The sequence below is a fragment of the Triturus cristatus genome, chromosome 1_1 (assembly GCF_964204655.1).
Source record: "Triturus cristatus chromosome 1_1, aTriCri1.1, whole genome shotgun sequence".
Taxonomy (NCBI): domain Eukaryota; kingdom Metazoa; phylum Chordata; class Amphibia; order Caudata; family Salamandridae; genus Triturus; species Triturus cristatus.
In genome coordinates this window covers 450,551,774-450,566,582 of record NC_140579.1, presented here as the reverse complement: position 1 = coordinate 450,566,582, position 14,809 = coordinate 450,551,774, and positions in this window count along the sequence as shown.

The following is a 14,809-nucleotide window of genomic DNA, read 5'->3' as shown; positions in this document are numbered from 1 at the left end:
TACCTTTTCTTCTAATGCCGCAATTGTTCTTCCGTAGTTTGTGCGAATCACCACTTCCGGATCCCGATGGTACCAGACACCCAAGTATCTAACCGGGTCTGACTGCCACTCCAGGGGATAGTCCAAAGCGCACGGATTTGTGGTGTCCGTAAGCGGTACAATCAGGGATTGAGACCAGTTTATTTTTAGGCCCGAATGCCGTCCGAATCGGATATATTCCCTCAGCAGAGAGTTTAGGTTGAGCTCAGGGTCACGCACGTAGAGTAACATGTCGTCTGCATATAACGATATGTGCAGCGGTCTTTGTGGGAACTGCAGCGCGGAACAGTGATGTTTTTGCCTAATTTTACATGCCAAGGGTTCCAATGCTAACGCAAAGAGCAGGGGCGACAGCGGGCATCCCTGCCTCGTTCCCCGTGCTATGCGTATTGGGTCGGAGATGTAGTTATTGACCCTAATACAGGCGGTGGGTGCTGTGTACAACAACTGTATCCCCTGCAGGAAAATCTGTGGGAATCCCATGCGTTGCAGAATCGTTTGATGGAATCAAAGGCCTTCGCTGCATCAAGCAGCACTGCAGCCGCCTTGGTAGTGGGAAGCAAATAGTGCGACAGTGCAAAGAGCGTCCTGGTGTTATGAACCGTGGACCTAATGGGATGAATCCCGATTGGTCCGGCAACACTAGTTTAGTCATTAGCGGTTGTAACCTCATGGCCAGAAGCTTAGCTAGTATTTTATTATCAACGTTTATTAAGGATAGTGGCCTGTATGAGTCACAGCATTCGGGGTCCTTGTCCGGTTTTAATAGGGTCATAATCATGGCTTCTCGCAAGGACGGCGGTAGCCGCTGTCGTTCATGGGCCTCACCGTATATGTCCACCAAGTGTGGTACCAATTGATCTACGAATGTTTTATAGAACTCGCATGTAAATCCATCCGGACCCGGCGCTTTGCCGTTGGGGAGAGATTTGATGACCTCTGTCACCTCCTCCTCAGTTATAGGTGCAGATAGGTAGTCCCTCTGTGCATCTGACAGCCACGCAATCGCAACATCCGCCAGATACTCCATTATCTCTTCCGATGTTGCCGTAGATTGTGAGGCATAGAGAGCTTCATATGTTTTCATGAATTCCGCCATGATGCCTGGCATGTCAGACCGCAGTTCACCCCTGCTATCTCTTACCGCCCTGACTACCTGTGGCCGCCGGCCGGAACATATTTTCGCTGCCAAACTTTTGCTCGGTCGGCCACTTTCACCATAGCGTCGCGCCTCCTGTCGCTTGCAAATATATTTTAATTCATCGTCTGCATAGGTCTGGTACTCCGTGAGGATAATACGAATTTCACCCAGCAGGCGCAAGTCGTGTGTACGTTCATATTCATGTTCTAAGTCTCTGAGCCTGTCCTCTCGTATAGTAAGCTGACGCCGGATATCCTTAAGAATGCCAGCGGTTGTACCAATGCAAACGCCCCGAACATTCGCCTTAAATGCCTCCCACAATAGGCCTTTATCCTCCGTGGTGGGGGCATTAATAGCAAAATATTCCTCTATAGCCTGAGTCAAAGTCTCCTTATAGTTCGGATCCAACAGTGCCCTGGCGTTGAATCTCCAGTTATATGGCGGCGGTGCATAATGCGGGATCACCAGCGTCAGCAACACCGGACTGTGGTCCGATAGTGTTCTGGGGAGGTGTTTGACGGTATCCACCCAGTGTATTATCTCCTCTGATCCCAGCCAATAGTCTATGCGAGACCAACTGCCATGTGCAGCCAAAACATGCGTCGCCTCTGTGCCAGATGGGTTCCGGACCCGCCAGATATCCAACATGTGACTGTCGATCATGAGTTCCTTTACTTTGCTCACTGCCTTTCTATGAGGTTCTTGTGTAGTACCTGATCTATCCAGTGTGTCATTTAGCGCAAGGTTGAAATCTCCTCCCCATAGCACTGGCATGTCTGGCAGCTCACTAAGTGTGCGCCATATCTTGTGGTAAAATTTGGGGTCGTCCACATTTGGACCGTACGTGTTTAGGATGGCGAGTCGCTGCCCCCGCACCTTGCCCGTGATGAGGACCGATCTCCCAGTTTCATCCGTGAGCGTGGTATCAATAGTGAACTGTACCCCCTTCCTTACCAATATGATCACCCCCCTGGCGTATGAAGAGTATGATGATCCGTGCGTGGCCTCCGCCCATCGGCTCCCTAGCTTTGATTTAGTTGTGGGTGCTATGTGCGTTTCTTGTAGCAGGGCAATGTCTATCCCATGTCTGTCTAGGTATGTAAAGATCTGTCTAACTTTTTTGGGATTATTAAGCCCCCTGACATTCCATGTTAGAAAATGCAATGGCTTATGTCGTGTTGTCATAGTTGTGTAGATGCATCTATGACCTCTGTAAAATGAATCAGCGGAGAATTTGCAACCATGTACCAATACCCCCACAGCCTTATAATCACATATTTCCAAATAGTCTCATTGGATTCAGCAATGTATCTCAAGCGCCCCAGCCTGTAATCAAACAAACCCCAACTCCCTTGCATCCCCCCACCTCCCACTTCAGCACCCCAACCATGCCAAAGCCATATCCCGTTATCCATTGAACACAAAACTCAAACTTTGTTTGGGGAGCTCCCGTGTAGGGGATCCACCTAGAGCACACATCTTCATCCACCGGAATGGATGTGGTCAAGCATAAGGATATTTCGCAGACCCATCCCAGCCTGCAATTCCAGGGTCTTTGACGTGCATATATGAGCGCCCCCTGAAACTATTCTTTTCCAGTGTTCCCCCGATACATCTCGTTTACGGATCTCTGTCCCACTAACCCAGATGCAATAACAACAATAGTGGTCCGATTCCCCGCCCCGCAGCCCATGTCCGCCAGCGTCTTACTTTACTCCAAGCCATGCGTTGGTTTGGGTCTCATCAGGCCCAGTCTATAACATCCCATAGGAGTATGCATAGGTAGTCCTTACCAGTGTATGACGCTTCATTATCAAGGTCTAGCATACCCACGGTGTTCAGTTAGTCCTGGTCATTCTCTTGCTCTGTGCGCTGTAGCTCTTTGCGCCTGGCTAGCAACTTTTTGAGGAAGTCCTGAGCTGCTTTGGTGACTGTAAGATGGTGGAGCGGCCTTCGTAGATCACTTTTAGCCACGCAGGATACAGCATTGCGTATTCAACTTTGAGGTTCCGTAACTTCTCCTTCACCGCGCCGAATTCTCTCCGTGCCAGTTGCACTGCCATCGTGAAATCCGGGTAAAACTCCAGCCGATTACCTTGGTAGTTGATCTGCTTTTTTTCCCGTGCCAACCTCAAAATAGTATCAGAGTCTCTATAGTTGAGAACACGGACCAATACTATTCGTGGCGTGGCTCCCGGTTTCGGTCGCGGGGCCAGAGATCTGTGGGCACGTTCCACCACGAACATTGTGGATAGATTCTCCGCGCCAAATACATTACGGTGTAGTTCCTCAACATACGTTTTCATGCGACCTGTGTTTGTTGACTCAGGAATCCCCGCGATACGAACGTTATTTCGTCTGGACCTCGCCTCCAAATCCTCCGCCTTGACTCTAATAACGTCCAGCAGCCGTTCCATCTCTGTGCATTTTTTGGTCGTGCCATGGGATTCATCTTCCACCGCCGCGATGCGAGTTTCCGCCTCTACCAGCCGTTCCCCATGTTTGTCCAGCTTAGCCGCCATGTTGTCCACACGTAGAGTGATCGTGTCTAGCTTGCCGTTTATGTCTTGTAGGCTTCTTTGTATGGCTTGCAGCACCCCCTCCATGCCCTCCGACATCCCCGGGTCAGTATTCGTTACAGTGGCCTGTGTCATCGCCGCCTCCTTGGTCGCTTTTTTTGCCTCAAATTGGAGCTTGGTCTGCACCCTGTCCGTCTTCCCCATGCTGCCTCGTCGTTGAAGCTTAGTCGGTCCTGCAACCTTCTGCGTAGGGCAGCACCGCACCAGGTGTAGGGATCGCAGTCCACTCCTGCGGGCTCGGCCACCGGGTGAGTATCTCCCTATCACCGGGGCTCTGACCCCAGGTCCTGCCGTGTATGTGTTCTGGCCCGCGGCGTGGTTATCTCTCAACACGTCAAGCACCGCTCACCGTTTCATACTTTGTGATCCGCTACCGCAGCCATAGCTGCAACATGGGGACAGGACACGGGCAGCCAGGCCATCTTCAGCGCACTAGCGATCAGCAACCCTCAAAGCGCTATGGTTCTCCCTCCAAGACTGAGCGATCGACCAGAACCACATCTGGCACACGGACTCAGCCCTCGTCTCCAGCCAGCTCTCAAACCTGCCTTCCACCGTTCTTTCCCAAGTGCGAGTGGGTCAGTGGCAGCCCTCCAGTTCCTCGCCGTGGCACTACAGGGGCCCCAGGCGCCTTCGTTGTCCACACGCTTTGCTTGTAGGGTCAGGTGCAGGCATCTCAGTGGTTAGAGCTGTCTCGCATCTCGTTGCTTTTGTTCAGCGCTCTTGCCCCAGCAGCCAACTCTGTATTGCCCATGGCTCCTCCGCTGCATGCCGCCGGTCGACCTCCACCGTTGCCCCGCCCGCGCTCACCCACTCCGCCACGTGTAGCGCTGCCTGATGTGATGCATTCACCCGCCGGCGTGGGTCCCCCTTCGCACCTTCAGTTTCCGTGCGCGGTAGTAGCGAGTCTCGGGGGGGGGCCGCGTGGTGCTCCGTTCGCTGCTCGTTGCTGTTGGGCGTGCTCACCACCGTCTTCGCTTCGGTGTGTATCGTTAGACCCTGGGCGCCGCCATCTTGTTCGCGCCGTTTCTCTGCTCCGGGTCGGAGACTAAGTCTGTCCCGTGAGGCGCTGACACTCTAATGACGCCTTATCACTCGGTCCGATCATGGCCCCATGCTTTCGATCGCCGTTGCGTCCACTTGCGGGCCGCTCCGAGTCCGCTTTACGCTCTTACTGCAGCGTTTTCGGCTTGACCAGGCGGAGCCGTCTTAACAGGCGGCCATCTCGCCGTGCGCCCTCTAGCGCCCCCTCCAGTTGACCACATGATTAAATGTTGCACTTAGGGGAGAGGATGTGGTGTTACTTCCAGAACTGCAGACTTTGCAACTGGGGAACCAGGTTGGAGTTTCTGCTTCAGCTCGACATTCTGTGATTCTGGTCAAAACACTTAGTCTCCCCATGTCTACAACCAAAATGAATTTGTTCTTGTGTGATATAACCAATGCTCATGTAAAGCACTCCAATACCTGAGAAGTCTGCACTATATAACACTGCAAAAACACAAAATAATAAGTGTTTTGCACACTTCTGTCATTGGGCTATATTTGGGCTACATCTGGGTGATTTTGGTCTACATTTGGGCTCTTTTGTCTCCGGTGGCCATCTTGGGAGATTTATTTGTTATGAAGTTTCCTAATTTCCTCATGTACTGCAGTCTCCTCAGTAGGAAATGCTTTCAGTTTTTTACTTTGATTCCATCATGAAGGTATTCAGATATGTCACACATTTGCCATAAATTCTGAAAGTTAGCACTCCAGTTTCTCATTAGATCACTGTAGTAAAACTACTGTTCACCATGGAAGTCTGCTCCTGGTATTAAAAGTGCATGTTTCAGTCTGCATGTCAGAATTTTTTAATGAAATAGAAGAGGATTTGAGAAGTCACTCAAAATGTGCCCTCATTTTCTTTCTTCAGCATTAATCATAATTTCTATGGCAAAATGAACCCCCTCATTGTGTTCCTTTTTAAATTAAATGTTTTAAGTGTTACCAGTTTATTCCAATCAAGATGGCTTCAGGTGTGCCATACTTTTGTCATAATGAAGACAGTAAGCGCTCTAGTTGTTTTTAATAACACTCTGGGACATTCTGTCATTGGGCTATACTTGGGCTACATCTGGGTGATATTTGGGCTACATTTGGGCTCTTTTGTCTCTGGTGGCCATCTTGGGAGACTTATTTGTTTTGAAGTTTCCTAATTTCCTCATTTACTGCAGTCTCCTCAGTAGGAAATACTTTCAGTTTTTTACTTTGATTCCATCACGAAGGCATTCAGATGTGTCACACATTTGCCATAAATTCAGAATGTTAGCACTCTTTTTGCTCATTGGATCACTGTAGTAAAGCTACTGCTCACTAGGGAAAACTGCTGCTGGTATTGAAAGTGCATGTTTCAGTCTGCATGTCAGAATTTTTTAATGAAATAAAAGAGGATTTCAGAAGTCAAAATGTGCCCTAGTTTTTCTTTCTGCAGCACTAATCATACTTGTTATGGAAAAATGAACCCCCTCATTTTGTTCCTTTTTAAATTAAATGTTTTAAGAGTTACCACTTTAATCCAAGCAAGAAGACTTCAGGTGTGCCATACGTTTATCATAAGTAGGACTGTTAGCGCTCTAGTTGTTCTTTGGAACACTCTGGGAAGCTGCAGTAGAACACAAAGGAATCAACTGACAGTCTCTGCCCTTGTTGGATGTACATCTTTTACTGAGAATGTCAGACTTCATTCTCACATGACTGAGAAAGATAATGTGAATTTACAGAAAATAAGCTCTCAGTTTAGCTTATAGATCACCTTCCAAACCTCTGTGGGAAAAGCATGAGAAAATATTTTTCTCTCAATCATGATATCCCAGCAGAAGAATTTTTCACATGGTGAAATCACCTTAGAACATACCACAATTCCTAAAATGAGTATGGTACCATCAACAAATGATTTATAATGTAACTAAAGTCTTAAAACCTTCTATTAACTGCAATGCTTTTTAATGAGGTGCTATCATGTATATTGGTCCCAAGATGGCTGCCAACACTTCTTGGATGAAGTGCTGACAGCCAATCAGATCTCAGGATGAGATGTGTGGTTAGGCTCCGCCCACATATATATATGATTTTACTTTAGATTTTCTCAGGAACTACTGAACAGATTGACACCAGACCTGCAAAAGGCACTTCCCTGAGCTGAGGACTACCTCTCTGCCAAATGTCAAGTAATTCTGTTCAGCCGTTCGGGCTGTACCTTGGACTAAAGGTCCCTATGGAAAATTGCATGGGGAAAACGCGTTTTGGGACCCCCCTTTTTTCTCGGCCCCCGCTTGACGAATCCCCCCGAGACTATCAGGGTAGGAGCTGAGCGGAGCGCCCCACCTATTTTGAAATTTTCGCGAGGATTCGTCAACCGGCGCCAAAGTTATTCCAAATAGAATGTTGCGGATTTCCTATGGAAACACGGTCCTAACTATAACTATCTACTGGCGACCGCCAGTAGATAATATATATATTATATATATATATAATCCACTGGCAGTCGCCAGTAGATAGTTATAGTTAGGACCGTGTTTCCATAGGAAATCTGAAAATTTTATTTTGAATAACTTTGGCGCCGGTTGACGGATCCTCGCGAAATTTTCAAAACTAATGGGGCGCTCCGCTCAGCTCCTACCCTGATAGTCTCGGGGGGATTCGTCAAGCCGGGGCCGAGAAAAAAGGGGGGTCCCAAAATGCGTTTTTCCCATGTATTTTCCCATAGGACCTTTAGTCGAAGGTACAGCCCGAACGACTGAACAGAATTACTTGAAATTTGGCAAAGAGGTAGTCCTCAGGTCAGGGATGTGCCTTTTGCATATATGGAGTCAATCTGTTCAGTAGTTCCTGAGAAAATTGCAGTTAAAAGCACATACATATCTATAGCCACGCACCGTACGTGCACGGTGCGTGCACCCTAACATGCGCGAGCGTAATTCTGATTGGTGGATTCATGACAGTCAACATTCGAATCGGTCGAAATCAGGAAGTGTTGGCCGCCATTTTGTGTGTTGTATGTGTGACAGGGAAAAAGAAAGGTGGAGAACGTGAAAAGGGGGCAGGGTAGAGAGTTCCTGACCCCCTAGCCTTTGTCAGGGGGTCCCTGAAGGACCCTTGAGGGTAAAAAAAAACATTTTTTTTTTTTCAAAAAATCGCGGGGTGCGCGCACGGTGCGCGCACCCCCAGCCGCCATTTTGAGTTTTAGAGGTAGAAGAGAGGTAAAAACACAAGTGGAGAACCTGAAAAGGGGGCAGGGTAGAGAGTCCCTGACCCCCTAGGCCTTGTCAGGGGGACCATGAAAGGGATGTATGACATTACAACGCGTGTCATTACAACGCGTGCAGTTACATCGCATGCGTTACAACGCATGCGATGTTACAACGCTATGCCATTACAATGCAAGTCTTTACATCGACTTGCACTAGATGGCGTGCTAACATTAGAAAAGTGTAATTTACTATTCCAACTCCAGTCCACGTAACAGTAGGGAAGGTGTTGGGATAGTAAACTACACTATTTGTAATGTTAGCACGCCATCTAGCGCAAGTCGATGTAAAGACTTGCGCTGTAATGGCATTGCGTTGTAACATCGCATGCGTTGTAACGCATGCGATGTAAAAGCTGCGCATGGTAAAAACCGTGTTGTAATGGCTGTTCCCCCCATGAAAGACCTCTTAGGTCTCAAAAAAAAAAATTTACAAAAATATCGCAGGGTGCAGGCACGGTGGCAAAAAAAACCATTAAAAAAATAGATAAAAAAATTAAGAATAAGTGTTTAGATGTTGGTTGGCTCTAAAAAGAGCCGTTGGGTTAATTGAGTGTTTTTTTGTACCTACAAGTAAGTACCGATGCAGAGTCTAAAGTTCAAGAGGAAGACTCTGTTGCCTTCATCTGTGAAATGAACACCGTCTCCTCTATAAATGCCTTGCATGTTGTAACGCAAGTTGTTGTGGTATATAGAACCCATACCATAGTCTCTGAGGAAAGCAGAAACAGACTTATTGACGTGCTTTCTTGCTTTGTCAATCTGTGGACAATATTGGTTGGACCAGTTCCACTTTTGCCTTTGGCATATATTAGAATATACAAAGGTAGTTTGTGGAAAAAGTGACATCAATTGCACAAAGGTGTCCTTAACAAGCATTTCCAGACCTACCCCAGTTAAAGTGCCTAGGTCATTTCCACCACAGTGCACAATTATAAGGTCAGGCTGTGGGAGATGTAGAAAGGATTTCACCAAGGGCATTAATTGGTGCCACTTTAACCCTCTCTGACCAATCCATTTAATGTCTACATTTGGCAAAGCAAGGTCTTTGAAAATACGTCTTTTTTCTGCATACTTTTCATTCCAGAAGACATAGCTATGACCTACAATCCACACTGTGAACATCTTTCAAGGAGATCTGGATGCACTCAGAAGGTGTCTTTCAGTAGAATGGCAATATGAAAAGAAAGATAGTTGTAAAATGGAGGCTTACAAACTTTTTTTTAATAAAAAGAGCTCATTGGCTGTTTCAGATCATTCTACACTAAAAACTAGGCTGTAAGTTTAAATTTTTAAAAGCATGTTTTGTATTGGTTCAGAAAAATGTGTACCCATAGAACATTACTTTAGATTTGCTGTTAGGTTTGAAAAGTCAAGCACTCTTGCTCTTTGGATTAGAAACATTGTGTGCTGAACTTCGTACCTCTCTGCTGACACCAGTGTTCCATGACCTGTTGCTATGGTAGGAGGCAGAAGTCATGTGGGGGGTAGGGATCATTTGGAAAGGGTTGGAATTTGCAACCAATAGAAATGTGTGTTTCCATTTGAAAAAATGTGGGAAGCACTGTGATTTGAAGTTAACATGTATATGTGTGAAAAAAGAGAGGGAAACATTGCCATTTACTGGTTCTGCTGAGAGGTGTACAGTTCAGAGATTCTGGCTCTGATAATCTGCTGTGTGAGTGCCACATTTCTTTCTCAACTAACTACTTTTAAAGGTGAGTTATGAATTTGAGAGGGGATGTATGTGGTGCATTTGGATAAAAAAAAATGTAAATGAGATTCTTGTTTTAAAGTTGTGTTTTACATTTTATGTTTTGGAAGATATTTAACTGCCTTGAACTTGTCAGATATTATGGAGTATGTCTTCAAAATAAGTAAAGGTGTACTGGTATCAACCAGGAATATTGTTTTCTGCCTAGAATCACACCATGAGTCTTTGAGCACACAGGAATTTGTTGTCAGAGATTTAATTTGTGTTGCTCTTGTTCTGGAAGACTTGCATTCGTAGGAAAGGGGCAGCTTGTATTCTTGAACTGTGATGGTTTGCATTCAGCAGAAATCACTATCTCACAAATGAGAGGCAAATGCTAACACATTTGAAAACAAAAGGGTAGATTTTCCTTCCACACCTGCCATGGGTGAGGTAGGTCCTACATGTTCAAAACTGCAATTAACCCTTACCCCACATGTACTCTTACATACATCTGTGCAGTCTTCATGCAGTTCTGCAAGCGTCCATGCAGATCCTTCTTGCACCTGACAATATACAGTCTCCAGAAGCATGCTCTTAGCACACAGGCAGTTGCTTCTCCTGCACTCCCATGCAAAGTATTCAGCACTGTGTGGTATTTTAGATAGTAGTGTGTTACGCTACCACATTCAACATCACCAATGCTCATTTCCTTTGCTCTAGTCTAATCACTCACCCAGGTTCCACAAGCTCATGCTCTCAAGTAGCTGTTAGGACATGTGCTCTTTTCTGCCTCTCTAAACTATAAGGAAAATGTGTCAGACTCTTACAGTAATTATCACTTGCAAAACCACAGCAGTAAATGTGCTTTGAAATTGCCAATGAAAAAACGTTTTCTGCCTAGAATCACACCATGAGTCTGTGTGCACACAGGAATTTGTTGTCAGAGATTTAATTTGTGTTGCTCTTGTACTGTAAGACATGCATTCGTAGGAAAGGGGCAGCTTGTTTTCTTGAACTGTGATGGTTTGCATTCAGCAGAAATCACTATCTCACGAATGAGAGGCAAATGCTAACACATTTGAAAACAACAGGGTAGATTTTCCTTCCACACCTGCCATGGGTGAGGTAGATCCTTCGTGTTCAAAATTGCAATTAACCCTTACCCCACATGTACTCTTACATACATCTGTGCAGTCTTCATGCAGTTCTGCAAGCGTCCATGCAGATCTCTCTTGCACCTGACAATACACAGTCTCCAGAAGCACGCTCTTAGCACACAGGCAGTTGCTTCTCCTGCACTCCCATGCTAAGTATTCAGCACTGTGTGGTGTTTTAGATAGTAGTGTGTTACGCTACCACATTCAACATCACCAATGCTCATTTCCTTTGCTCTAGTCTAATCACTCACTCAGGTTCCACATGCTCATGCTCTCAAGTAGCTGTTAGGACATGTGCTCTTTTCTGCCTCTCTAAACTATTAGGAAAATGTGTCAGACTCTTACAGTAATTATCACTTGCAAAACCACAGCAGAAAATGTGCTTTGAAATTGCCAATGAAAAATCGTTTTCTGCCTAGAATCACACCATGAGTCTGTGTGCACACAGGAATTTGTTGTCAGAGATTTAATTTGTGTTGGTTTGGTTCTGTAAGACTTGCATTCGTAGGAAAGGGGTAGCTTGTTTTCTTGAACTGTGATGGTTTGCGTTCAGCAGAAATCACTATCTCACAAATGAGAGGCAAATGCTAACACATTTGAAAACAACAGGGTAGATTTTCCTTCCACACCTGCCATGGGTGAGGTAGATCCTTCGTGTTCAAAATTGCAATTAACCCTTACCCCACATGTACTCTTACATACATCTGTGCAGTCTTCATGCAGTTCTGCAAGCGTCCATGCAGATCTCTCTTGCACCTGACAATACACAGTCTCCAGAAGCACGCTCTTAGCACACAGGCAGTTGCTTCTCCTGCACTCCCATGCTAAGTATTCAGCACTGTGTGGTGTTTTAGATAGTAGTGTGTTACGCTACCACATTCAACATCACCAATGCTCATTTCCTTTGCTCTAGTCTAATCACTCACTCAGGTTCCACATGCTCATGCTCTCAAGTAGCTGTTAGGACATGTGCTCTTTTCTGCCTCTCTAAACTATTAGGAAAATGTGTCAGACTCTTACAGTAATTATCACTTGCAAAACCACAGCAGAAAATGTGCTTTGAAATTGCCAATGAAAAATCGTTTTCTGCCTAGAATCACACCATGAGTCTGTGTGCACACAGGAATTTGTTGTCAGAGATTTAATTTGTGTTGCTCTTGCACTGTAAGACATGCATTCGTAGGAAAGGGGCAGCTTGTTTTCTTGAACTGTGATGGTTTGCATTCAGCAGAAATCACTATCTCACGAATGAGAGGCAAATGCTAACACATTTGAAAACAACAGGGTAGATTTTCCTTCCACACCTGCCATGGGTGAGGTAGATCCTTCGTGTTCAAAATTGCAATTAACCCTTACCCCACATGTACTCTTACATACATCTGTGCAGTCTTCATGCAGTTCTGCAAGCGTCCATGCAGATCTCTCTTGCACCTGACAATACACAGTCTCCAGAAGCACGCTCTTAGCACACAGGCAGTTGCTTCTCCTGCACTCCCATGCTAAGTATTCAGCACTGTGTGGTGTTTTAGATAGTAGTGTGTTACGCTACCACATTCAACATCACCAATGCTCATTTCCTTTGCTCTAGTCTAATCACTCACTCAGGTTCCACATGCTCATGCTCTCAAGTAGCTGTTAGGACATGTGCTCTTTTCTGCCTCTCTAAACTATTAGGAAAATGTGTCAGACTCTTACAGTAATTATCACTTGCAAAACCAGAGCAGAAAATGTGCTTTGAAATTGCCAATGAAAAATCGTTTTCTGCCTAGAATCACACCATGAGTCTGTGTGCACACAGGAATTTGTTGTCAGAGATTTAATTTGTGTTGGTTTGGTTCTGTAAGACTTGCATTCGTAGGAAAGGGGTAGCTTGTTTTCTTGAACTGTGATGGTTTGCGTTCAGCAGAAATCACTATCTCACAAATGAGAGGCAAATGCTAACACATTTGAAAACAACAGGGTAGATTTTCCTTCCACACCTGCCATGGGTGAGGTAGATCCTACATGTTCAAAACTGCAATTAACCCTTACCCCACATGTACTCTTACATACATCTGTGCAGTCTTCATGCAGTTCTGCAAGCGTCAATGCAGATCTCTCTTGCACCTGACAATACACAGTCTCCAAAAGCACGCTCTTAGCACACAGGCAGTTGCTTCTCCTGCACTCCCATGCTAAGTATTCAGCATTGTGTGGTATTTCAGATAGTAGTGTGTTACGCTACCACATTCAACATCACCAAGGCTCATTTCCTTTGCTCTAGTCTAATCAGTCATCCAGGTTCCACATGCTCATGCTCTCAAGTAGCTGTTTGGACATGTGCTCTTTTCTGCCTCTCTAAACTATAAGGAAAATGTGTCAGACTCTTACAGTAATTATCACTTGCTCAACCACAGTAGTAAATGCGCTTTGAAATTGCCAATCAAATATTGGTTTCTGCCTAGAATCACACCATGAGTGTGTGCACACAGGAATTTTTGTCCGAGATTTAATTTGTGTAGCTTTTATTGTGTAAGACTTGCAGTCGTAGGAAAGGGATAGCTCATATGATATGTTTTGAAAAGCTCATAAAAAATATAGTAACATATATATATAAATTACATAAAGGTATTTTTTTTTTTGTTTCTTTCAGGTATTGCTGAACAACACTGAAATAAATTAAAGATGCCTATAAAATCAAGAAAGAGAAAAGAACAGCAACAACATCTATATTTGAAGACAACTGAAAAAAAAATAGTTGAAGAACCTCCTGTTGGAAAAAAGAAAAAGCCTTCTGGTAAGCAGACTAAGGATTTTTTTTTAAATATCTTCAAGCAAAGAAAAAATGTAAGAAATATATCCACTGGAAATAGTGTTTCAAGTAGAAAACAACCAGACAATCGACAGAATATACTAAATGCTAATGTACAAACAGAAGTAAGAAAGAATGACTTAAAAAGAAAAATAGATTTTAAAAACATTCGTAGAAAAATGTTTGAGAGAAGAGTGATGTTCAATTTGCTAAAGGATGTGAAAAAATATAGGAAGAAAGCCAAATTTTATAAGAAAAAGAAACATATTGAAACAATTGTTGCCAAGGCTTTGGGGTTAAAAAGGAAACTATTCATTTTAATTTTGAACAGGATCCGTACATTAGATAAATTAGTGAATGTAATGAAGTCAAAAAGCAAAAGAAAAAGGGAAGTGAAAAAAAACAACTTTTGTAAAGTGTTCTTAGGAGAATGGAAGCATAGTTCAAGTACTGAACCATTTTTTAATGAAGAGAGTTATCTTCAAAGTAATAGTTTGCTGCATGCAGTTGACACCAGTGGTCGAGCATATGAAGTTAAGGATGGTTGTGTAATGGAAAAGGAGAAAATGGTTCCAAGAAATGAGGAAGAAGTGTTAGCTGATGAGGTTATGGGGAGACGTCCTAAAGCCCCAGTGTACACTTGGAATTGTAGTAGTATTTGTACTGTACGACAGGAATCTATTGATAAATTTCGTGACTTTCTAAGAGAATATAGTAAAAAAAAGCGTTAAACAGAAGATTAAGGTGCTTCAAAGACTAGATCCATGCAGAGTGAGAGAGAATACTGGTTTGCAAGGACATTCTCTGGCTTGTCTTTCTAGGCCAGTTTGTCAAAGTGTTTTTCGCCATTTTAGGATGCTGGCAGTTCATCATACTGAAATGAGAAAGTTTGTGAGAAGATTGTATTTTACTAAAAGTCCAGCACTAAAGTTACATGAGTTGAATAGTGCTCTGTTCCGTGGATCTGTAACAGATGTGAAGAAGGTTTGTGAGGATATTGAGGTTTGTTACTTTGGTCCAGAGCAAGAAAGTGCAGGAAATGACACAGTTATTGAAGAAAATGTGGAAGAGAATGTAGAACCCACTGTTAGTAAAACATTTGAAGATCAAATGACAAA